Source organism: Panulirus ornatus, chromosome 45 (assembly GCF_036320965.1).
Source record: "Panulirus ornatus isolate Po-2019 chromosome 45, ASM3632096v1, whole genome shotgun sequence".
In the NCBI taxonomy this organism is placed as follows: Eukaryota; Metazoa; Arthropoda; class Malacostraca; order Decapoda; family Palinuridae; genus Panulirus; species Panulirus ornatus.
Window position 1 is genome coordinate 1,807,640 of NC_092268.1, and position 26,445 is coordinate 1,834,084.

The window sequence follows — 26,445 nt, forward strand, 5'->3', positions numbered from 1 at the left end:
TCAAAATCTGTCTTGAATTTTATACAGGTCTTGCTGGCGGGTGACACCATGTATCCACACAATGCTTTGTTTAAATTCTAGAGAGCTTTATTTGGTGTGTAAATCAAGTTTTAAACAATAAAGCTTTATATCATTTCATGAAAGTGCCACATAGATGTGTTATTCTCCGAACCTTCAGCTAGACGTGATTTGCTCGGGTTTGCGCAGAAGCATAATGCTAGGCTGTCAGGCTTGGTTTAGGGAATGCTGAACAAACATTTTTTTTCTTAATTATTCTGATAGAGGGCTTCAACAGTATGCAAGAAGTTGAGGAATTACTACTCAGTCACATAAATTTTTCTTGAATGATAGTACCCGCAGATGCATACAAAATTAAAACAGCTATTGTGTATGTACATATTGTAACCCAAATATTCTATGTTTATTATGTCAAAATCTTATTTACCCATGGATGCAAATTTCTCTTTAGTTTATTATAATAAAACCTTATTTACTCATAGATGCAATTTTCTCGCAATTAAGGTACTTTTTTGAGAAGTACATAGATTTTTGTTTTGGTAAAAGTGATTAGCACTTTTCATCATTTGGTGATAATTTGGACTTTATGCAGCAGCCAACACAGGCTCTATTTTCATGTTGTGGAAAGTGTAATTTCATGAGTTTTTTTTTTCTTCTTTTTAGATTCAAACAATGGAGGAAGAATTTGTAACCCGTGCCTGGGATGAGGCTCCTGATGCAGAATCTCTGGTAAGATGTAACAGCATTTGATATCATGATGATCTTGTACAGTTATTTACTGTGTTACTGTAGTGATTTATCAGAGTACCAGGCACGTTGTTGATATGGAAACATAGAACATGTTTCACAGTGTTCAAAGTAATAATGCATTAGCTATTACTTTTAAGGCATAACCACACAGTGGGTGTATTGCAGTATAACTATGTGCAAGTCTCTGTCATGGTAAAATATAACCTTGTCCTGACCACGGTAGAATGTGGCTGTGTATACCAGGTATTTCCACAGAAAGAATTTGCCACATATACGACTTAGTATTGTAGTAATTTTTACCTGTGTATAGGGTAGAACTGTTGTAGAGTTATACCATCTGGGTGTTATGAAGGTGAGATGTAACCAAATACTGGGCATCTCCATACTGTGTATTGTACTGAATACTTGCTAAGCTGTAACCATGACTTGTGTATGGTATAGCAATGTTTATGATATTAACATGCTAAGATATTTTATAATTGATATTTCCCCATGGTAAAAGGTAACAATTTGCTGGATTAGGTACTATTTATTTATTATACAGTGTAATTAACTGAAGAAAACCCTTTTTATGTGTACTGCTTGATTTTTATTTATTTATTTTGCTTTGTCGCTGTCTCCCGCGTTAGCGAGGTAGCGCAAGGAAACAGACGAAAGAATGGCCCAACCCGCCCACATACACATGTATATACATACACGTCCACACACGCAAATATACATACCTATACATCTCACTGTACACATATATATATACACACACAGACATATACATATATACACATGTACATAATTCATACTGTCTGCCTTTATTCGTTCCCATCGCCACCCCGCCACACATGGAATGACAACCCCCTCCCCCTCATGTGTGCGAGGTAGCACTAGGAAAAGACACCAAAGGCCCCATTCGTTCACACTCAGTCTCTAGCTGTCATGTAATAATGCACCGAAAACCACAGCTCCCTCTCCACATCCAGGCCCCACACAACTTTCCATGGTTTACCCCAGACGCTTCACATGCCCTGGTTCAAGCCATTGACAGCACGTCGACCCCGGTATACCACATCATTCCAATTCACTCTATTCCTTGCATGCCTTTCACCCTCCTGCATGTTCAGGCCCCGATCACTCAAAATCTTTTTCACTCCATCTTTCCACCTCCAATTTGGTCTCCCACTTCTCCTCGTTCCCTCCACCTCTGACACATATATCCTCTTTGTCAATCTTTCCTCACTCATTCTCTCCATGTGACCAAACCATTTCAAAACACCCTCTCCTGCTCTCTCAACCACACTCTTTTTATTTCCACACATCTCTCTTACCCTTACATTACTTACTCGATCAAACCACCTCACATCACATATTGTCCTCAAACATCTCATTTCCAGCACATCCACCCTCCTGTGCACAACTCTATCCATAGTCCACGCCTCGCAACCATACAACATTGTTGGAACCACTATTCCTTCAAACATACCCATTTTTGGTTTCCAAGATAATGTTCTCGACTTCCAAACATTCTTCAATGCTCCCAGAATTTTTGCCCCCTCCCCCACCCTATGATTCACTTCCGCTTCCATGGTTCCATCCGCTGCCAGATCCACTCCCAGATATCTAAAACACTTTACTTCCTCCAGTTTTTCTCCATTCAAACTTACCTCCCAATTGACTTGACTCTCAACCCTACTGTACCTAATAACCTTGCTCTTATTCACATTTACTCTTAACTTTCTTCTTTCACACACTTTACCAAACTCAGTCACCAGCTTCTGCAGTTTCTCACATGAATCAGCCACCAGCGCTGTATCATCAGCGAACAACAACTGACTCACTTCCCAAGCTCTCACCCACAACAGACTGCATACTTGCCCCTCTTTCCAAAACTCTTGCATTCACCTCCCTAACAACCCCATCCATAAACAAATTAAACAACCATGGAGACATCACACACCTCTGCCGCACACCTACATTCACTGAGAACCAATCACTTTCCTCTCTTCCTACACGTACACATGCCTTACATCCTCGATAAAAACTTTTCACTGCTTCTAACAACTTTTCTCCCACACCATATATTCTTAAAACCTTCCACAGAGCATCTCTATCAACTCTATCATATGCCTTCTCCAGATCCATAAATGCTACATACAAATCCATTTGCTTTTCTAAGTATTTCTCACATACATTCTTCAAAGCAAACACCTGATCCACACATCCTCTACCACTTCTGAAACCACACTGCTCTTCCCCAATCTGATGCTCTGTACATGCCTTCACCCTCTCAATCAATACCCTCCCATATAATTTACCAGGAATACTCAACAAACTTATACCTCTGTAATTTGAGCACTCACTCTTATCCCCTTTGCCTTTGTACAGTGGCACTATGCTAGCATTCTGCCACTCCTCAGGCACCTCACCATGAATCATACATACATTAAATAACCTTACCAACCATTCAACAATACAGTCACCCCCTTTTTTAATAAATTCCACTGCAATACCATCCAAACCTTGCTGCCTTGCCAGCTTTCATCTTCCGTTAAGCTTTTACTACCTCTTCTCTATTTACTTAATCATTTTCCCTAACCCTCTCACTTTGCACACCACCTCGACCAAAACACCCTATATCTGCCACTCTATCATCAAACACATTCTACAAACCTTCAAAATACTCATTCCATCTCCTTCTCACATCACCACTACTTGTTATCACCTCCCCATTTACGCCCTTCACTGAAGTTCCCATTTGCTCCCTTGTCTTACTCACTTTATTTACCTCCTTCCAAAACATCTTTTTATTCTCCCTGAAATTTAATGATACTCTCTCACCCCAACTCTCATTTGCCCTCTTTTTCACCTCTTGCACCTTTCTCTTGACCTCCTGCCTCTTTCTTTTGTACCTCTCCCACTCATTTGCATTTTTTCCCTGCAAAAATCATCCAAATGCCTCTCTCTTCTCTTTCACTAATAAACTTACTTCTTCATCCCACCACTCACTATCTTCTCTAATCAACCCATCTCCCACGCTTCTCATGCCACAAGCATCTTTTGCGCAAGCCATCACTGCTTCCCTAAATACATCCCATTCCTCCACGACTCCCCTTACCTCCTTTGTTCTCACCTTTTTGCATTCTGTACTCAGTCTCTCCTGGTACTTCCTCACACAAGTCTCCTTCCCAAGCTCACTTACTCTCACCACTCTCTTCACCTCAACATTCTCTCTTCTTTTCTGAAAACCCCACAAATCTTCACCTTAGCCTCCACAAGATAATGATCAGACATCCCTCCAGTTGCACCTCTCAGCACATTAACATCCAAAAGTCTCTCTTTCGTGCGTCTATCAATTAGCACATAATCCAATAATGCTCTCTGGCCATCTCTCCTACTTACATACGTATACTTATGTATATCTCGCTTTTTAAACCAGGTATTCCCAATCACCAGTCCTTTTTCAGCACATAAATCTACAAGCTCTTCACCATTTCCATTTACAACACTGAACACTCCATGTATACCAATTATTGGTATACATATACCAATACATATACCTGTGGAAAGGGAGCTGTAGTTTTGGTGCATTACACTTGACAGCTAGAGACTGAGTGTGAACGAATGTGGCCTTTTTGTGTCTTTTCCTGGTGCTACCTTGCTGGAGGGGGGATGCTATTTCATATGTGAAGAGGTGGTGATGGGAATGGATGAAGGCAACAAGTATGATTGTGTATATATGTATATATATCTGTGTATGTATATGTATGTGTACATTGAAATGTAAATGTATGTATATGTGTGTGTATGGGCATTTATGTATATACATGTGTATGTAGGGGGTTGGGCCATTTCTCATCTGTTTCCTTGCGCTACCTCGCTGACACAGGAGACAGCGATTAAGTATAATGAATAAATAAATATAGTAGTCCCAGCAGTGTATGAATATAAGGCATGGGCTATAGATAAGGATGTGCAAAGGAGGGTGAATGAGTTGGAAATGAAATGTTTGAGGACAGTATGTGGTGTGAGGTAGTTTAACTAAGTAAGAAAAGGGTAAGAGAAAGGTTTAGTAATAAAAAGAGTGTGGTTGAGAGGATTGAAGAGGTGTGCTGCAATGGTTTGGACATATGGAGGGAATGAGTAAGGAGAGGTTGACAAAAAGAGGATATATGTGTCAGATGTGTAGGGGACAAGAGACCAAATCGGAGATGGAAGGATGGCGTGAAAAACATTTTAAGTGCTCTGGGCCTGAACATGCAGGTGGTGAATGGCACAGGACAGAGTGAATTGGACTGATGTCATATAAAGAGTTAACGTGCTATTAGTGGACTGGACCAGGATGTGAAATGGCTGAGGGAAACCATAGAAAGGTCTGTGGGGCGTGTTTGTAGTTAGTAGGATGTGATTTCGATGCATTGCACATGACACTAGAGAATGGATATGAGTGAATGTGGCCTTCCTTCGCCTGTTTCTTGCACTACCTCACTAATGCAGTTAACTGTGATCAAATATTAAAGAACAAAAAGTGATCACCAGTGTTTCCCCTAGGTTTGTTTTATCATGATTTTTTTTTTTTTTTATCTTATAGATGGAGTGATTATTACTTTTTCATTCAGTTGTACTCACTGTGAGTAATGTTGAGGCATGTGCACGAGCAGGAAGAGAGGAGAGTGATTGGTTCCCCATGAATGTCAGCCTGCAGCAGGAGTGTGTGGTGAGGAATGGGATGTATTTAGGGAAGCAGTGATGGCTTGTACAAAAGATGCATGTGGCATGAGAAAGGTTGGAGGTGGGCAGATTAGAAATGGTAGTGAGTGGTAGGATGAAGAAGTAAGGTTGTTAGTGAAAGATAAGGGAGAGGCGTTATGACGATACTTTCAGGGAAGTAGTGCAGATGACTGGGAGATGTATAAAGGAAAGCAGCAGGAAGTCAAGAGAAAGGTGCAAGGGGTGAAAAAGAGGGCAAATGAGAGATGTTGTGAGAGAGTATCGTTAAATTTCAGGAACCTTTCTCTTGACCTCTTGCCGTTTTCTTTTATACATCTCCCAGTCATTTGCACTACTTCCCTGTAAATACCATCCAAACGCTTCTCTTTTCTCTTTCACTAACAATCTTACTTCTTCATCCCACCACTCACTACCCTTTCTAATTTGCCCATCTATCACCTATTTCATTATATGGGAGGGTGTTGATTGAGAGGGTGAAGATATGTACAGAACATCAGATTGGGGAATAGCAGTGTGGTTTTAGAAGTGGTTGAGGATGCTTTGGAAGAATGTATGTGAGAATACTTAGAAAAATGAATGGATTTGTACGCAACTGGAGAAGGCATATGATAAAGTTGATAGAGATGCTTTGTGGAAGGTTTTAAGAGTATATGGTGTGGGAAGTAAGTTACTTAAAGCAGTGAAAAGTTTTTACCAAGGATGTAAGGCATGTGTATGAGTAGGAAGAGAGGAGAGTGATTAGTTCCCAGTGAATGTTGGCAGGGGTGTGTGATGTCCCCATGGCTGTTTGATTTTTTTATGGATGGGGAGGTTAGGGAAGTAAATGCAAGAGTTTTAGAGACAGGGGCGAGTATGCCCTGTGTTGTGGATGAGAGGGCTTGGGAAGTGAGTCAGTTGTTGTTTGCTGATGATACATCTCTAGTGGCTGATTCATGTGAGAAACTGCAGAGGTTGGTGACTGAGTTTAGTAAAGTGTGTGAAAGAAGAAAGTTGAGAGTAGATGTGAATTAGAGCAAGATTTTTAGGTTCAGTAGGGTTGTGGGACAAGTTAATTGGGAGGTAAGTTTGAATGGGGAAAAACTGGAAGAAGTGAAGTGTTTTAGATATCTGAGAATTGACGTAACAGCAGATGGAACCATGGAAGCAGAAGTGGGTCACAGGGTAGGGGAGGGAGTGAAGGTTCTGGGAGTATTGAAGAATGTGTGGAAGGTGAGAATGTTATCTCAGAGAGCAAAAATGGGTATGTTTGATGGAATAGTGGTTCCAACAATGCTATGTGGTTGTGAGGCATGGGCTATAGATAGAGTTGTGCAGAGGAGGGTGGATGTGTCGGAAATGAAATGTTTGAGGACAATATATGATGTGAGATGGTTGGATTGAGTAAGTAATGAAAGGGTAAGAGAGATGTGTGGTAATAAAAAGAGTGTGGTTGAGAGAGCAGAAGAGGATGTGTTGAAATGGTTCGGACACATTGAGAGAATGACTGGGAAAAGATTGACAAAGAGTATATATGTGTCAGAGGTAGAGGGAACGAGGAGAAGCGGGATACCAAATTAGAGGTGGAAGGATAGAGTGAAAAAGATTTTGAGCAACTGGGGCCTAAACATACGGGAGGGTGAAAGTTATGCAAGGAAACGATGTGGTATACCAAGGTCGACGTTCTGTCACTGAATTGAACCAGGGCATGTGAAACGTCTGGGGTGAGCCATGGAAAGGTCTGTAGGGCTTGGATGTGGAAAGGGAGCTGTGGTTTGGTTGCATTACACATGACAGCTACAGACTGAGAATGAGCAAATGTGGCTTTTTTTTTTTGTTTTATCTTATTTTTTTTTTCCCTGGCTCTACCTTGCTGTAGGGGGCTATTTCCTGTGACGTGGGGTAGTGACAGAAATGGATGAAGGCAGCAAGTATGAATATTTATGTGTGTGTGTATATATATATATATTTTTTTTTTTTTTTTTTTTATACTTTGTCGCTGTCTCCCGCGTTTGCGAGGTAGCGCAAGGAAACAGACGAAAGAAATGGCCCAACCCCCCCCATACACATGTACATACGTCCACACACGCAAATATACATACCTACACAGCTTTCCATGGTTTACCCCAGACGCTTCACATGCCTTGATTCAATCCACTGACAGCACGTCAACCCCTGTATACCACATCGCTCCAATTCACTCTATTCCTTGCCCTCCTTTCACCCTCCTGCATGTTCAGGCCCCGATCACACAAAATCTTTTTCACTCCATCTTTCCACCTCCAATTTGGTCTCCCTCTTCTCCTCGTTCCCTCCACCTCCGACACATATATCCTCTTGGTCAATCTTTCCTCACTCATTCTCTCCATGTGCCCAAACCATTTCAAAACACCCTCTTCTGCTCTCTCAACCACGCTCTTTTTATTTCCACACATCTCTCTTACCCTTACGTTACTCACTCGCTCAAACCACCTCACACCACACATTGTCCTCAAACATCTCATTTCCAGCACATCCATCCTCCTGCGCACATCTCTATCCATAGCCCACGCCTCGCAACCATACAACATTGTTGGAACCACTATTCCTTCAAACATACCCATTTTTGCTTTCCGAGATAATGTTCTCGACTTCCACACATTTTTCAAGGCTCCCAAAATTTTCGCCCCCTCCCCCACCCTATGATCCACTTCCGCTTCCATGGTTCCATCCGCTGACAGATCCACTCCCAGATATCTAAAACACTTCACTTCCTCCAGTTTTTCTCCATTCAAACTCACCTCCCAATTGACTTGACCCTCACCCCTACTGTACCTAATAACTTTGCTCTTATTCACATTTACTCTTAACTTTCTTCTTCCACACACTTTACCAAACTCAGTCACCAGCTTCTGCAGTTTCTCACATGAATCAGCCACCAGCGCTGTATCATCAGCGAACAACAACTGACTCACTTCCCAAGCTCTCTCATCCCCAACAGACTTCATACTTGCCCCTCTTTCCAGGACTCTTGCATTTACCTCCCTAACAACCCCATCCATAAACAAATTAAACAACCATGGAGACATCACACACCCCTGCCGCAAACCTACATTCACTGAGAACCAATCACTTTCCTCTCTTCCTACACGTACACATGCCTTACATCCTCGATAAAAACTTTTCACTGCTTCTAACAACTTGCCTCCCACACCATATATTCTTAATACCTTCCACAGAGCATCTCTATCAACTCTATCATATGCCTTCTCCAGATCCATAAATGCTACATACAAATCCATTTGCTTTTCTAAGTATTTCTCACATACATTCTTCAAAGCAAACACCTGATCCACACATCCTCTACCACTTCTGAAACCGCACTGCTCTTCCCCAATCTGATGCTCTGTACATGCCTTCACCCTCTCAATCAATACCCTCCCATATAATTTACCAGGAATACTCAACAAACTTATACCTCTGTAATTTGAGCACTCACTCTTATCCCCTTTGCCTTTGTACAATGGCACTATGCACGCATTCCGCCAATCCTCAGGCACCTCACCATGAGTCATACATACATTAAATAACCTTACCAACCAGTCAACAATACAGTCACCCCCCTTTTTAATAAATTCCACTGCAATACCATCCAAACCTGCTGCCTTGCCGGCTTTCATCTTCCGCAAAGCTTTTACTACCTCTTCTCTGTTTACCAAATCATTTTCCCTAACCCTCTCACTTTGCACACCACCTCGACCAAAACACCCTATATCTGCCACTCTGTCATCAGACACATTCAACAAACCTTCAAAATACTCATTCCATCTCCTTCTCACATCACCGCTACTTGTTATCACCTCCCCATTTACGCCCTTCACTGAAGTTCCCATTTGCTCCCTTGTCTTACGCACCCTATTTACCTCCTTCCAGAACATCTTTTTATTCTCCCTAAAATTTACTGATAGTCTCTCACCCCAACTCTCATTTGCCCTTTTTTTCACCTCTTGCACCTTTCTCTTGACCTCCTGTCTCTTTCTTTTATACTTCTCCCACTCAATTGCATTTTTTCCCTGCAAAAATCGTCCAAATGCCTCTCTCTTCTCTTTCACTAATACTCTTACTTCTTCATCCCACCACTCACTACCCTTTCTAAACAGCCCACCTCCCACTCTTCTCATGCCACAAGCATCTTTTGCGCAATCCATCACTGATTCCCTAAATACATCCCATTCCTCCCCCACTCCCCTTACTTCCATTGTTCTCACCTTTTTCCATTCTGTACACAGAATATATATATATATATATACATATATATATATATATATATATATATATATATATATATATATATATATATATATATATATATATATATATGTATATATATATATATATATATATATATATATATATATATATATATATATATATATATATATATATGTATATATATATATTTTTTTTTTTTTTTTTTTTTTTTTTTTTTTTTTTATACTTTGTCGCTGTCTCCCGCGTTTGCGAGGTAGCGCAAGGAAACAGACGAAAGAAATGGCCCAACCCTCCCCATACACATGTACATACACACGTCCACACACGCAAATATACATACCTACACAGCTTTCCATGGTTTACCCCGGACGCTTCACATGCCTTGATTCAATCCACTGACAGCACGTCAACCCCTGTATACCACATCGCTCCAATTCACTCTATTCCTTGCCCTCCTTTCACCCTCCTGCATGTTCAGGCCCCGATCACACAAAATCCTTTTCACTCCATCTTTCCACCTCCAATTTGGTCTCCCTCTTCTCCTCGTTCCCTCCACCTCCGACACATATATCCTCTTGGTCAATCTTTCCTCACTCATTCTCTCCATGTGCCCAAACCATTTCAAAACACCCTCTTCTGCTCTCTCAACCACGCTCTTTTTATTTCCACACATCTCTCTTACCCTTACGTTACTTACTCGATCAAACCACCTCACACCACACATTGTCCTCAAACATCTCATTTCCAGCACATCCATCCTCCTGCGCACAACTCTATCCATAGCCCACGCCTCGCAACCATACAACATTGTTGGAACTACTATTCCTTCAAACATACCCATTTTTGCTTTCCGGGATAATGTTCTCGACTTCCACACATTTTTCAAGGCTCCCAAAATTTTCGCCCCCTCCCCCACCCTATGATCCACTTCCGCTTCCATGGTTCCATCCGCTGACAGATCCACTCCCAGATATCTAAAACACTTCACTTCCTCCAGTTTTTCTCCATTCAAACTCACCTCCCAATTGACTTGACCCTCAACCCCTACTGTACCTAATAACCTTGCTCTTATTCACATTTACTCTTAACTTTCTTCTTCCACACACTTTACCAAACTCCGTCACCAGCTTCTGCAGTTTCTCACATGAATCCGCCACCAGCGCTGTATCATCAGCGAACAACAACTGACTCACTTCCCAAGCTCTCTCATCCCCAACAGACCTCATACTTGCCCCTCTTTCCAAAACTCTTGCATTTACCTCCCTAACAACCCCATCCATAAACAAATTAAACAACCATGGAGACATCACACACCCCTGCCGCAAACCTACATTCACTGAGAACCAATCACTTTCCTCTCTTCCTACACGTACACATGCCTTACATCCTCGATAAAAACTTTTCACTGCTTCTAACAACTTGCCTCCCACACCATATATTCTTAATACCTTCCACAGAGCATCTCTATCAACTCTTATCATATGCCTTCTCCAGATCCATAAATGCTACATACAAATCCATTTGCTTTTCTAAGTATTTCTCACATACATTCTTCAAAGCAAACACCTGATCCACACATCCTCTCCCACTTCTGAAACCACACTGCTCTTCCCCAATCTGATGCTCTGTACATGCCTTCACCCTCTCAATCAATACCCTCCCATATAATTTACCAGGAATACTCAACAAACTTATACCTCTGTAATTTGAGCACTCACTCTTATCCCCTTTGCCTTTGTACAATGGCACTATGCACGCATTCCGCCAATCCTCAGGCACCTCACCATGAGTCATACATACATTAAATAACCTTACCAACCAGTCAACAATACAGTCACCCCCTTTTTTAATAAATTCCACTGCAATACCATCCAAACCTGCTGCCTTGCCGGCTTTCATCTTCCGCAAAGCTTTTACTACCTCTTCTCTGTTTACCAAATCATTTTCCCTAACCCTCTCACTTTGCACACCACCTCGACCCAAACACCCTATATCTGCCACTCTGTCATCAGACACATTCAACAAACCTTCAAAATACTCATTCCATCTCCTTCTCACATCACCACTACTTGTTATCACCTCCCCATTTACGCCCTTCACTGAAGTTCCCATTTGCTCCCTTGTCTTACGCACCCTATTTACCTCCTTCCAGAACATCTTTTTATTCTCCCTAAAACTTACTGATAGTCTCTCACCCCAACTCTCATTTGCCCTTTTTTTCACCTCTTGCACCTTTCTCTTGACCTCTTGTCTCTTTCTTTTATACTTCTCCCACTCAATTGCATTTTTTCCCTGCAAAAATCGTCCAAATGCCTCTCTCTTCTCTTTCACTAATACTCTTACTTCTTCATCCCACCACTCACTACCCTTTCTAAACAGCCCACCTCCCACTCTTCTCATGCCACAAGCATCTTTTGCGCAATCCATCACTGATTCCCTAAATACATCCCATTCCTCCCCCACTCCCCTTACTTCCATTGTTCTCACCTTTTTCCATTCTGTACACAGTCTCTCCTGATACTTCTTCACACAGGTCTCCTTCCCAAGCTCACTTACTCTCACCACCTTCTTCACCCCAACATTCACTCTTCTTTTCTGAAAGCCCATACTAATCTTCACCTTAGCCTCCACAAGATAATGATCAGACATCCCTCCAGTTGCACCTCTCAGCACATTGACATCCAAAAGTCTCTCTTTCGCACACCTGTCAATTAACACGTAATCCAATAACGCTCTCTGGCCATCTCTCCTACTTACATAAGTATACTTATGTATATCTCGCTTTTTAAACCAGGTATTCCCAATCATCAGTCCTTTTTCAGCACATAAATCTACAAGCTCTTCACCATTTCCATTTACAACACTGAACACCCCATGCATACCAATTATTCCCTCAACTGCCACATTACTCACCTTTGCATTCAAATCACCCATCACTATAACCCGGTCTCGTGCATCAAAACCGCTAACACACTCATTTAGCTGCTCCCAAAACACTTGCCTCTCATGATCTTTCTTCTCATGCCCAGGTGCATATGCACCAATAATCACCCACCTCTCTCCATCAACTTTCAATTTTACCCATATTAATCGGGAATTTATTTTCTTACATTCTATCACATACTCCCACAACTCCTGTTTTAGGAGTATTGCTACTCCTTCCCTTGCTCTTGTCCTCTCACTAACCCCTGACTTCACTCCCCAGACATTTCCAAACCACTCTTCCCCTTTACCCTTGAGCTTCGTTTCACTCAGAGCCAAAACATCCAGGTTCCTTTCCTCAAACATACTACCTATCTCTCCTTTTTTCACATCTTGGTTACATCCACACACATTTAGGCACCCCACTCTGAGCCTACGAGGAGGATGAGCACTCCCCGCGTGACTCCTTCTTCTGTTTCCCATTTTAGAAACATATATATATACATATATATATATATATATATATATGTATATATATATATATATATATATATATATATATATATATATATATATATATATAGGGTAGTGAGTGGTGGGATGAAGAAGTAAGAGTATTAGTGAAAGACAAGAGAGAGGCATTTGGATGATTTTTGCAGGGAAAAAATGAAATTGAGTGGGAGATGTATAAAAGAAAGAGACAGGAGGTCAAGACAAAGGTGCAAGAGGTGAAAAAAAGGGCAAATGAGAGTTGGGGTGAGAGAGTATCATTAAATTTTAGGGAGAATAAAAAGATGTTCTGGAAGGAGGTAAATAAAGTGCGTAAGACAAGGGAGCAAATGGGAACTTCGGTGAAGGGCGCAAGTGGGGAGGTGATAACAAGTAGTGGTGATGTGAGAAGGAGATGGAGTGAGTATTTTGAAGGTTTGTTGAATGTGTTTGATGATAGAGTGGCAGATATAGGGTGTTTTGGTCGAGGTGGTGTGCAAAGTGAGAGGGTTAGGGAAAATGATTTGGTAAACAGAGAAGAGGTAGTGAAAGCTTTGCGGAAGATGAAAGCCGGCAAGGCAGCAGGTTTGGATGGTATTGCAGTGGAATTTATTAAAAAAGGGGGTGACTGTATTGTTGACTGGTTGGTAAGGTTATTTAATGTATGTATGACTCATGGTGAGGTGCCTGAGGATTGGCGGAATGCGTGCATAGTGCCATTGTACAAAGGCAAAGGGGATAAGAGTGAGTGCTCAAATTACAGAGGTATAAGTTTGTTGAGTATTCCTGGTAAATTATATGGGAGGGTATTGATTGAGAGGGTGAAGGCATGTACAGAGCATCAGATTGGGGAAGAGCAGTGTGGTTTCAGAAGTGGTAGAGGATGTGTGGATCAGGTGTTTGCTTTGAAGAATGTATGTGAGAAATACTTAGAAAAGCAAATGGATTTGTATGTAGCATTTATGGATCTGGAGAAGGCATATGATAGAGTTGATAGAGATGCTCTGTGGAAGGTATTAAGAATATATGGTGTGGGAGGAAAGTTGTTAGAAGCAGTGAAAAGTTTTTATCGAGGATGTAAGGCATGTGTACTTGTAGGAAGAGAGGAAAGTGATTGGTTCTCAGTGAATGTAGGTTTGCGGCAGGGGTGTGTGATGTCTCCATGGTTGTTTAATTTGTTTATGGATGGGGTTGTTAGGGAGGTAAATGCAAGAGTTTTGGAAAGAGGGGCAAGTATGAAGTCTGTTGGGGATGAGAGAGCTTGGGAAGTGAGTCAGTTGTTGTTCGCTGATGATACAGCGCTGGTGGCTGATTCATGTGAGAAACTGCAGAAGCTGGTGACTGAGTTTGGAAAAGTGTGTGGAAGAAGAAAGTTAAGAGTAAATGTGAATAAGAGCAAGGTTATTAGGTACAGTAGGGTTGAGGGTCAAGTCAATTGGGAGGTGAGTTTGAGTGGAGAAAAACTGGAGGAAGTGAAGTGTTTTAGATATCTGGGAGTGGATCTGGCAGCGGATGGAACCATGGAAGCGGAAGTGGATCATAGGGTGGGGGAGGGGGCAAAAATCCTGGGGGCCTTGAAGAATGTGTGGAAGTCGAGAACATTATCTCGGAAAGCAAAAATGGGTATATATTTTTTTTTTTTTTTTTTTTTTTTTTTTTTTATATACTTTGTCGCTGTCTCCCGCGTTTGCGAGGTAGCGCAAGGAAACAGACGAAAGAAATGGCCCAACCCTCCCCATACACATGTACATACACACGTCCACACACGCAAAAATACATACCTACACAGCTTTCCATGGTTTACCCCCGGACGCTTCACATGCCTTGATTCAATCCACTGACAGCACGTCAACCCCTGTATACCACATCGCTCCAATTCACTCTATTCCTTGCCCTCCTTTCACCCTCCTGCATGTTCAGGCCCCGATCACACAAAATCCTTTTCACTCCATCTTTCCACCTCCAATTTGGTCTCCCTCTTCTCCTCGTTCCCTCCACCTCCGACACATATATCCTCTTGGTCAATCTTTCCTCACTCATTCTCTCCATGTGCCCAAACCATTTCAAAACGCCCAGGTGGGATGAAGAAGTAAGAGTATTAGTGAAAGACAAGAGAGAGGCATTTGGATGATTTTTGCAGGGAAAAAATGAAATTGAGTGGGAGATGTATAAAAGAAAGAGACAGGAGGTCAAGACAAAGGTGCAAGAGGTGAAAAAAAGGGCAAATGAGAGTTGGGGTGAGAGAGTATCATTAAATTTTAGGGAGAATAAAAAGATGTTCTGGAAGGAGGTAAATAAAGTGCGTAAGACAAGGGAGCAAATGGGAACTTCGGTGAAGGGCGCAAGTGGGGAGGTGATAACAAGTAGTGGTGATGTGAGAAGGAGATGGAGTGAGTATTTTGAAGGTTTGTTGAATGTGTTTGATGATAGAGTGGCAGATATAGGGTGTTTTGGTCGAGGTGGTGTGCAAAGTGAGAGGGTTAGGGAAAATGATTTGGTAAACAGAGAAGAGGTAGTGAAAGCTTTGCGGAAGATGAAAGCCGGCAAGGCAGCAGGTTTGGATGGTATTGCAGTGGAATTTATTAAAAAAGGGGGTGACTGTATTGTTGACTGGTTGGTAAGGTTATTTAATGTATGTATGACTCATGGTGAGGTGCCTGAGGATTGGCGGAATGCGTGCATAGTGCCATTGTACAAAGGCAAAGGGGATAAGAGTGAGTGCTCAAATTACAGAGGTATAAGTTTGTTGAGTATTCCTGGTAAATTATATGGGAGGGTATTGATTGAGAGGGTGAAGGCATGTACAGAGCATCAGATTGGGGAAGAGCAGTGTGGTTTCAGAAGTGGTAGAGGATGTGTGGATCAGGTGTTTGCTTTGAAGAATGTATGTGAGAAATACTTAGAAAAGCAAATGGATTTGTATGTAGCATTTATGGATCTGGAGAAGGCATATGATAGAGTTGATAGAGATGCTCTGTGGAAGGTATTAAGAATATATGGTGTGGGAGGAAAGTTGTTAGAAGCAGTGAAAAGTTTTTATCGAGGATGTAAGGCATGTGTACTTGTAGGAAGAGAGGAAAGTGATTGGTTCTCAGTGAATGTAGGTTTGCGGCAGGGGTGTGTGATGTCTCCATGGTTGTTTAATTTGTTTATGGATGGGGTTGTTAGGGAGGTAAATGCAAGAGTTTTGGAAAGAGGGGCAAGTATGAAGTCTGTTGGGGATGAGAGAGCTTGGGAAGTGAGTCAGTTGTTGTTCGCTGATGATACAGCGCTGGTGGCTGATTCATGTGAGAAACTGCAGAAGCTGGTGACTGAGTTTGGAAAAGTGTGTGGAAGAAGAAAGTTAAGAGTAAATGTGAATAAGAGCAAGGTTATTAGGTACAGTAGGGTTGAGGGTCAAGTCAATTGGGAGGTGAGTTTGAGTGGAGAAAAACTGGAGGAAGTGAAGTGTTTTAGATATCTGGGAGTGGATCTGGCAGCGGATGGAACCATGGAAGCGGAAGTGGATCATAGGGTGGGGGAGGGGGCGAAAATCCTGGGGGCCTTGAAGAATGTGTGGAAGTCGAGAACATTATCTCGGAAAGCAAAAATGGGTATGTTTGAAGGAATAGTGGTTCCAACAATGTTGTATGGTTGCGAGGCGTGGGCTATGGATAGAGTTGTGCGCAGGAGGATGGATGTGCTGGAAATGAGATGTTTGAGGACAATGTGTGGTGTGAGGTGGTTTGATTGAGTGAGTAACGTAAGGGTAAGAGAGATGTGTGGAAATAAAAAGAGCGTGGTTGAGAGAGCAGAATAGGGTGTTTTGAAGTGGTTTGGGCACATGGAGAGGATGAGTGAGGAAAGATTGACCAAGAGGATATATGTGTCGGAGGTGGAGGGAACAAGGAGAAGAGGGAGACCAAACTGGAGGTGGAAAGATGGAGTGAAAAAGATTTTGTGTGATCGGGGCCTGAGCATGCAGGAGGGTGAAAGGAGGGCAAGGAATAGAGTGAATTGGAGCGATGTGGTATACCGGGGTTGACGTGCTGTCAGTGGATTGAAGCAGGGCATGTGAAGCGTCTGGGGTAAACCATGGAAAGCTGTGTAGGTATGTATATTTGCGTGTGTGGACGTATGTATATACATGTGTATGGGGGTGTGTTGGGCCATTTCTTTCGTCTGTTTCCTTGCGCTACCTCGCAAACGCGGGAGACAGCGACAAAGTATAATAAATAAATAAAATATAAATATAAATATATATATATATTTTTTTTTTTTTTTCATACTATTCGCCATTTCCCGCGATAGCGAGGTAGCGTTAAGAACAGAGGACTGGGCCTTTGAGGGAATATCCTCACCTCGCCCCCTTCTCTGTTCCTTCTTTTGGAAAATTAAAAAAAAACGAGAGGGGAGGATTTCCAGCCCCCCGCTCCCTTCCCTTTTAGTCGCCTTCTACGACACGCAGGGAATACGTGGGAAGTATTCTTTCTCCCCTATCCCCAGGGATATATATATATATATATATATATATATATATATATATATATATATATATGTCTTTGTGTCTATATGTATGTGTACATTGATATTTATATGTGTGTGTATGGGCATTTATGTATATATATGTGTATATGAGTGGTTGGGCCATTTTCATCTGTTTTCTTGTGCTACCTCGCTGATGGGGGAAACAGCAGTTAGATATGATATAATGATATCTATATATACACATGATAGAGATGCTTTGTGGAAGGTATTAAGAATGGCCCAATCCACCCACATCCGCATGGATATACATAAATGCACATATAGACTCTCATTCTCTAGCTGTCATAAGTAATGCACAGAAACCATAGCTCCTTATCCACATCCAGGACCCACAGACCTTTCCATGGCTTTTCCCAGATGTTTCACATGCTGTGGTTCAGTCCATTGATAGGACATCGACCCCAGTATACCACATCGTTCCAATTCACTTTTATCCATGCATGCCTTTCAACCTTCTGCATATTTAGGTCCCAGTGGCTCAAAATCTTTTTCACTCCATCCTTCCACCTCCATTTTGGTCTCTGGCTTCTTCTGACACATATATCCTCTTTGTCAACCTTTCCTCACTCATTCTCTCCATTTGTCCTAACCTTTTCAACACACACACGTGTGTGTGTGTGTGTGTGTCTGTCTGTCTGTCTGTCTGTCTGTCTGTCTGTCTGTCTATGTCTGTGTGCTCATCTTCCTTGAATCCTCAAGCTTGGGTGTTTTAATGTGTGTGGATGTAACAAAGATGAGAAGAAAGGAGAGATAGGTGGTATAATTAAGATGGTCTATTTCTGAGTGAAACAAATCTGAAGAGTACAGGTAAGGATAGTTTTAAAATGTCTTTAGGAGTCAAGTCTGGGGTTGGTAAGAGGACAAGAGCCAGTGAAGGAGTTGTACTGCTCCTGAAGCAGGAGTTGTGGTAGTGTATGGAATAGTGTAAGGAAGTAAATTCTAGCCTAATGTGGGTAAAAATGGAAGTGGATGGCAAGAGATGGGTGATTATTAGTGTTAATGCACCTGGCCATGAGTGAGTGTGTCAGCAGTTTTGATTAAGACACCAGGTATTAGTGATGGGTGATTTGAACACGAATGTTCAGTATTATGAATGGAAATGATGAAGAACTTCTGGAAAAGTACAGGTGATTGGGAATATCTGGACTAAAAAGAGGGGACATACATCAGTATATGTATGTGAATAAGAAAGATGTTCAGCGGGCATAATTGGATTACATAGTAATTGATAGGCGAGTAAAAGAGATACTTTTGGCTGTATGTTGAGAGGGGCAGCTGGTGGGATGTCTGATCATTATATTTTGGAGGTGAAGGAGAAGATTAGTTTGGGTTTTTGGAAAAGAGGAAACATTATCAGTGAGAAGAAAGAGAGAGTAAATGGTTTCAAATGAAGCTTGGTCTGTGGTAAGGGTATGTGATGTCACCATGGTTGTTCAGTTTGTTTATGAATGGGGTGGTGAGGGAGGTAAAGTGAGAGTCTTGGAGAGAGGAGCAATTATGCAGTTTGTTAGGGATGAAAGATTCTGATAAGTGAGTCAGTTGTTGTTTGCTGATGATACACCACTGATGGCAGATTTGGGAAACTTGTCAAAGTTGTGACCAAGCTTGGAAGTAAATGTGGATAAAAGCAAATTTATTAGGTTTACCAGGATAAGGGCAGTTTAGTTGGAAATTAAGGAAAATTTGGCTGTGGCATAAGCATCAGCATAAACTGTGATACTTCACTCTTCCTTGTGTAAAGGGCAACTGAATTTAGTATGTTCAGCAAAGGCATCCAGCAAACTCATATAACCAACCCAGAACTTAGCCTTGGAATTTCAGCAGGAAATCTCAATTTGTGAATACATGGTTGGCATTGTTACCCAGACACTGAATATATATGGGTGGAGTGGTTGAAAGGTTTAGGGAATTCCACATGTTCCAAGCCATATTTTTCTTCTTAGATGGATCCACACATATCATCACTTTCCCCTTTGTGAGTCTTGGCCTTAAGCAAACATACAGCTTTCATTGGAAAGCTAGATAATTTGTTCAAGTCCCATAAATGCTAATTTTCATTCTTCTGTTGATAGGAGGAAGATGAAGCCCTCAGTCCAGCGGACATTCAGTCCAACTGCCTACGGCAGTTCTCGAGCACTGACTTCATCATGGAGCTTGGTATATTTTCAACACTTAAAAGGTCAGCCAGGTCAACTTAAAGGCTTTCTTCACACACAGATTCCTGTAGCTTATTTCTGTATATTTCAATTACATTTGCATGCCATCCTCATTACTTGGCATTTATTTCATTTTTATCTTTGCATTTATTTCACTTATATTTGTTATGGCCAATTCTCATGCTACTTGTGTATACTGTAATGATTAAAGACAAAATCAACCAAGACAGTGTATCATCCTCAGAGGTTCTTGTATGCTGATTGACATGGTGATAAAGGAAATTCTCATCCGTATATTCTAGGACCTTGTCTCTCTTAACTTAGGAGCAGAGTAACCCAAATAGAGTTTACCACCTGCAGGGATAGTGCTTGATATGGAGAAACACACTGGGTCCTAAGAATGGCAAACCCATGCCCTCGATATCACCATTAATTTTCATATAAATTTTTTTTTTTTTTTTTTTTTTTTTTTTTTTTGCTGTCTCCCGCGTTTGCGAGGTAGCGCAAGGAAACAGACGAAAGAAATGGCCCAACCCACCCCCATACACATGCCTTGATTCAATCCACTGACAGCACGTCAACCCCGGTATACCACATCGCTCCAATTCACTCTATTCTTTGCCCTCCTTTCACCCTCCTGCATGTTCAGGCCCCGATCACACAAAATCTTTTTCACTCCATCTTTCCACCTCCAATTTGGTCTCCCTCTTCTCCTCGTTCCCTCCACCTCCGACACATATATCCTCTTGGTCAATCTTTCCTCACTCATTCTCTCCATGTGACCAGACCATTTCAAAACACCCTCTTCTGCTCTCTCAACCACGCTCTTTTTATTTCCACACATCTCTCTTACCCTTACGTTACTTACTCGATCAAACCACCTCACACCACACATTGTCCTCAAAAATCTCATTTCCAGCACATCCATCCTCCTGCGCACAACTCTATCCATAGTCCACGCCTCGCAACCATACAACATTGTTGGAACCACTATTCCTTCAAACATACCCATTTTTGCTTTCCGAGATAATGTTCTCGACTTCCACACATTCTTCAAGGCACCCAGAATTTTCGCCCCCTCCCCCACCCTATGATCCACTTCCGCTTCCATGGTTCCATCCGCTGCCAGATCCACTCCCAGATATCTAAAACACTTCACTTCCTCCAGTTTTTCTCCATTCAAACTCACCTCCCAATTTAATTGACCCTCAACCCTACTGTACCTAATAACCTTGCTGTTATTCACATTTACTCTTAACTTTCTTCTTTCACACACTTTACCAAACTCAGTCACCAGCTTCTGCAGTTTCTCACATGAATCAGCCACCAGCGCTGTATCATCAGCGAACAACAACTGACTCACTTCCCAAGCTCTCTCATCCCCAACAGACTTCATACTTGCCCCTCTTTCCAAAACTCTTGCATTCACCTCCCTAACAACCCCATCCATAAACAAATTAAACAACCATTGAGACATCACACACCCCTGCCGCAAACCTACATTCACTGAGAACCAATCACTTTCCTCTCTTCCTACACGTACACATGCCTTACATCCTCGATAAAAACTTTTCACTGCTTCTAACAACTTGCCTCCCACACCATATATTCTTAATACCTTCCACAGAGCATCTCTATCAACTCTATCATATGCCTTCTCCAGATCCATAAATGCTACATACAAATCCATTTGCTTTTCTAAGTATTTCTCACATACATTCTTCAAAGCAAACACCTGATCCACACATCCTCTACCACTTCTGAAACCACACTGCTCTTCCCCAATCTGATTTATTTAGCTTACTGTATAATTTTATGTAAAATCTACTCGCATACCCTGTACTTTTATTTATTTGATTTTGAATTTCTATTGTGAATATGCATTTTTTCCTTTTGACTGAGATTATTTTTAACCATAGTGTCTTATTGATAGTCTTAAATTTTCATTATGAACCATAGATTGTCATAATCAATAGTGTTATAAAAAGACTTGGATTTCTATTAGGGATGAGATTCTTATTACTAGTTCAAATTGTCATTCACAACTCTTGATTAAAATGATCCATCCAGTTACCACAATTGATTGAGAAACCATATGGGTTCAGAACCTGCAGGCATTATATGAAAATCCTAGTTGTTTTGTTGTTTTTCCTTCTCCAGATACTTCCAAGCTGAATCAAAAGGAGGAATTAAAAGGAAGTTGGAGAGGGTATTTTGAAGAAATGATGAGTGTGGCTAGTGGCATGCCAGTTTGCAGAGAGTGAAGAGGAGTTGCAGAATGATGTAGGTGTTTTATAATGTGTGTAAGCTTAGGAGATTGAAGGTAAATGCAAGTAAAAGTAAAGTATGGTGTTTGAAGGGAAACGAAGTAAAAGTATAGATTTTGTAGAACCATGTAGTGTGAAAAAAGAAAGTGTACTAAATTGTGATGTGGATATGAGGAGAAAAGACTGCAAGAAGTGAGAAAATTTAAGTATCTGGGAGCTCTCTTGGGTAAGTGTGGTGATATGGAAGGAGTGATAAGGGAGAGAGCATTGCAGGGTAGAAGAGTCATTGGGTCCCTTAATAAAATAGTGAAGGGTAAAGGTGTAAGTATGAAAGTGAAGTGAGGATTAAGAGACAGCATAGACCTCCCAGCCCTGACCTCTACAGCCGAAACATGAAGGAGTTTCGGAAGGGGACAGGAGACAGGAGATTAATCTGGAATTGTTACTGTTTTACCATGTTAGAGGGATACTAGTATGCTTGCAGGTAATGAAAGAGCTTTTGGAGTATATTTACTTTTTTCTATTGCTTGGTCATTAGTGCTGTGCTCCATTGATTGTAATTCCTTGAATGTAAGTGTTTGTCTTACCAGGATTTTAGACTACCTTGTCAATATCTCTGATGCCCATTTCTTCTGGGAACTCCTATCAAGGGGATGGCTTTGACAAAAGTCTCCAATTATATTCATGTCCTTTCATGCTTCCATCGCATCCCTGAAAGATTATGATCATGCTCCACAATTGAATTTTGCCTGTGTTTTTGAAGAAAAGCCAAATCTACCCATTCTAGACAATAATTTGAATCATTCCGTGACTTATTTGCAGAAGTCAGCCTTTTGAGTATTCAAAGCTAAACATGTCATAAGATTTTGCTCTCCTCTTGTTGATTGGCGTGACACTTCATTTTAGCAAGTGTCTCCACTGTTCGTGTATGTTACAGAGAGTATGTATTTTTTCTAGACATTCCTTCACTTAGACACATATGAAATGTGCAATATGTTGGTTTCAATTACCCAACACATAGCATACCCCCACTGGATTGTTGTTCTTGGTGTATGGCTTAATATGTTGGAAGTGAAAGCAGATGTCATGCTTTTATCTAAGCTTGGCAATACCCCCCATCATTTTGAGGGAAACTGCTGGTTGTCATTGACAGGCAACTCTGTATTGATTGCTTGTTCTTGATAAGCTCAAATACCAATAAGGTAGTTTCATTTCCTGTCTGGTCAGAAAAAATGCTGTCTTAAGTTAGTGATTTGTTTTCAGTTCGTTTGATGTCTTGCTCTCTATTCCGACAAGTTGTGAATGGGAAGTGTTTCCAGAATCTCTGGTTCCCATCTCATCTTTCTTAGTGCTACTTAACTGTTTCTCATTCTTGTACTTCAATGTATTTTTAAGGATACAGTAATATTAGAAAGAAATTTTACATGTTTAAACAGTGTGAGAAGCTTGTTTCATGATATCTTTTAAAGATAGACGAGAAAAGACATGGAATGATATTATCTCTTGTATTTGAATTTGAATATTTGAAAGCGAGAGTACCTGAGAAGGGGTTTTAGGAGATTTTATCAAGAAAGAAATTTGATCATGCAGAAGTAAGTACGTAGTAGAGGAAGGACAATAAAGGAACGTTCAGAATCTATTAATTTACAGCATACAAAGGGTCAGGAAGGTAAATTAAAGGTGGAACTTGAAGAATGTTAACATAGTATCTTTATGTGAAGTGGTATGTATATGGAGGAAAACAGGGAATTGACAGAAATAGGATGTACAAAAATGACCTTATGTAGATGAACTACTTGGGTGACTGGGATGAGTGAAACATGCACATAACTTCTTCTTTTTTAAAGACCTCTGCTGTAGATGTGGTAGATGGTGTATGTGATAATTAAATTCATGGAACACCAGAAAAGGGAAACATGTAGGACACCTGTGGCTGACATTATTAGTCATACATATGGAGGTCATTATGTTGTCAAACAATTGCTCCATCATCTTATGAATGGCATTCTTAATTTGCATGTGATGATTATATGTATATATTATATGAAATTGTTTTATGAATTAATGTAAACATGAGAGGCTTCTTTCTTTAGCCCAAAATATTCATTATGTTGTCTGGTCTTGATAAGGAATTTAGTTTGAGAGGAGTACTCAACTTAGTGAAAAAATGGGAATTGGAAAGTGGGAAATTAGTTGTAATGCTGTGTTTGTCTTGAATTAATGTTTTTGTTTTCAGGGATTGCATTGCTTCCCTACATAAAGTCAAAGTGCATGCTTTTGGATTAGTGAAAATCTTAGATTTTGTCATACTTGCTTACTGTTTCTTGTATAGTGAAGTAGCATCAGGAACTGATGAAAACGACCCTCATTTGTTCACATCCACTCTTTATCTGTCATGTATATGCGCTGAGTAAATTTAGAATTTTAGCATCTACAGAGGTGCCTTAAGGCGTATGGTCATGTATCAAAGGTTATGTTGTGAGCCAAAGCATCTCCATCTTTTTTCTTTCCTGGGTTGGTTGTCCTGTGAGCTAATGAGAATCTTTGATCTCTGGAGGGGTTTGAAGCCTCCAACACCCCTCATTCCAGTAAGGAATGACCACCCTAACAGTGGTCATAGCAGTGATAGATCTTTCTTTTTCTTTTTTCTTTCAAACTATTCGCGATTTCCCGCATTAGCGAGGTAGCATTAAGAACAGAGGACTGGGCCTCTGAGGGAATACCCTCACCTGGCCCAATTCTCTGTTCCTTCTTTTGGAAAATTGAAAAAAAAAACCGAGAGGGGAGGATTTCCAGCCCCCTGCTCCCTCCCCTTTTAGTCGCCTTCTACGACACGCAGGGAATACGTGGGAAGTATTCTTAATCCCCTATCCCCAGTGATAGATAATGTTTATAAACTGTTTAAATGTCATGGAAAGCTAACATGTATATAATAATCCATTATATATTCCAGGCCTAAGAGCACAGAAGAGTTAGGGATAGTGCCTTACAATTTCACTTTAATTCCTCGTGGTAGCTTTTGGACCTTGCATTGGTATGTAACACAGAAAACACTTGCAACAACTAGGCAGGTTGTTTTCCAAGTCTAATGCATCTACTGTGTGAAGAGTTGGGGATTTTGAGATATGTAGAACTGGCACTATTCATGTTTTAGGGAATTCATTGTTTGTATTCCCTGTAGATAGTGTCAGCAAATAGAGAATGCCTTTACTCTTGTCAGGGGCAAGGCATTGATATTCTCTGGTGATGTACCAGTTTTGTCTTGGAAGGAGCACACATGCTCCTTTTTCATGGTTTCTACCAGGTATGAAAGAATTGACCGGCGGTGGTCCTTTCACGTAGGTAGCAGTTGGTAGGCAGCCACTGACCAGAGAGGTATGTTACGGGCATTACCCACCTGGATATTAGGAGGGTTAGGAATGGCTGCATAGTGAGCCAGTGCTACAGTAGTTGTCAAGCTGCTGTCCAGAGACATAAAATCTTTCCTTGTCACACATTATACTTGACAACACTTAACAAACTCACACAACTCACCTTTTGCACTAACCCTGCCTTTTGGCAAAACGTTAGGAGCATTAGATAGTAATAGTGTTTAAGAACATCAGACAGGAGCATTAGTAGTAGTAGAAGCGTTAGTAGTAGGTTGGAACCTTAGGTAGGAGCCTCAAGAAACGCTGCACTAGAGTTACCTTCTGCCAGTGGATTGTTGAGGTTGGGGTGAAAGGCTAAGAAATGGTACTGGAGTTCACCAGTTATGGAGACTTTTGCCAGGGCCACCCCTTGAGGGAGTTCTTGAAGGGAATGGGCATCAGAGTTATAGATAGATAGATGGTCCTTTCAAATTCTAGCTGGAAATACTGATAAATTCTAGTAAAGATTACTCCTTTAAAAGGACAGCCTTGGACAACACTTACTTTTATTAATAGTCTGGGTCAGCTGAGCAATTTTCCATTAAAGACATTTCAGTATGTTACCAGTTTAGGATTTGATCTAGTTTCTTTTTTGAGAGCAGGTTTGCATCATTCAGAAGTTTTTCATTGATTGCCAAGTTATCCTGCAGCTCAAGACAACATCATGGCAAGGTTATTGACTGTGAAGGGGCTTGATTATGCTAAGCCTTCCCTTTTTTATTTTTTGTTTGATGCTATGCAAGCCTTATCCTCAGTATTGGAATTACACACATTGGGTCTCACGATCCTTAATCTGGACCTGCTTACTTCAGTTTTATAACTTCTTTGGCTTTGGGGACATACTTGAAAAAATCACCCTAAATGTATTTCAAGTTGGAGTTTCTCTGTTTGGTCGCCATGCCTCAAGCAATTGTTTGGGCTACCATTCTACAGGATTCAATTAGAAAAAGAAGTTAGGCA

At 41.1% G+C, this 26,445-nt stretch overlaps 2 protein-coding genes across 30 annotated transcripts in view; both read left to right on the forward strand.

Moving 5' to 3' along the window:
• The window catches only part of LOC139762982 (negative elongation factor D-like), a 303,098-nt gene that overhangs the window by 205,512 nt on the left and 71,141 nt on the right, over positions 1-26,445 (forward strand). The window lies entirely within an intron of this gene.
• Positions 678-26,445, forward strand: part of LOC139762983 (negative elongation factor D-like) — a 275,049-nt gene continuing 249,281 nt past the window's right edge. For 2 of the 5 annotated variants that reach the window (XR_011715934.1, XR_011715938.1), the window contains exons 1-2: positions 19,740-19,831; positions 21,969-22,091. The gene's annotated coding sequence lies outside the window, so the exon portion shown is untranslated. Of the gene's footprint in view, positions 748-19,724; positions 19,832-21,968; positions 22,092-26,445 lie in introns of those variants that run through there. The other 3 variants (XR_011715931.1, XR_011715932.1, XR_011715936.1) reach the window with 2 other exon arrangements.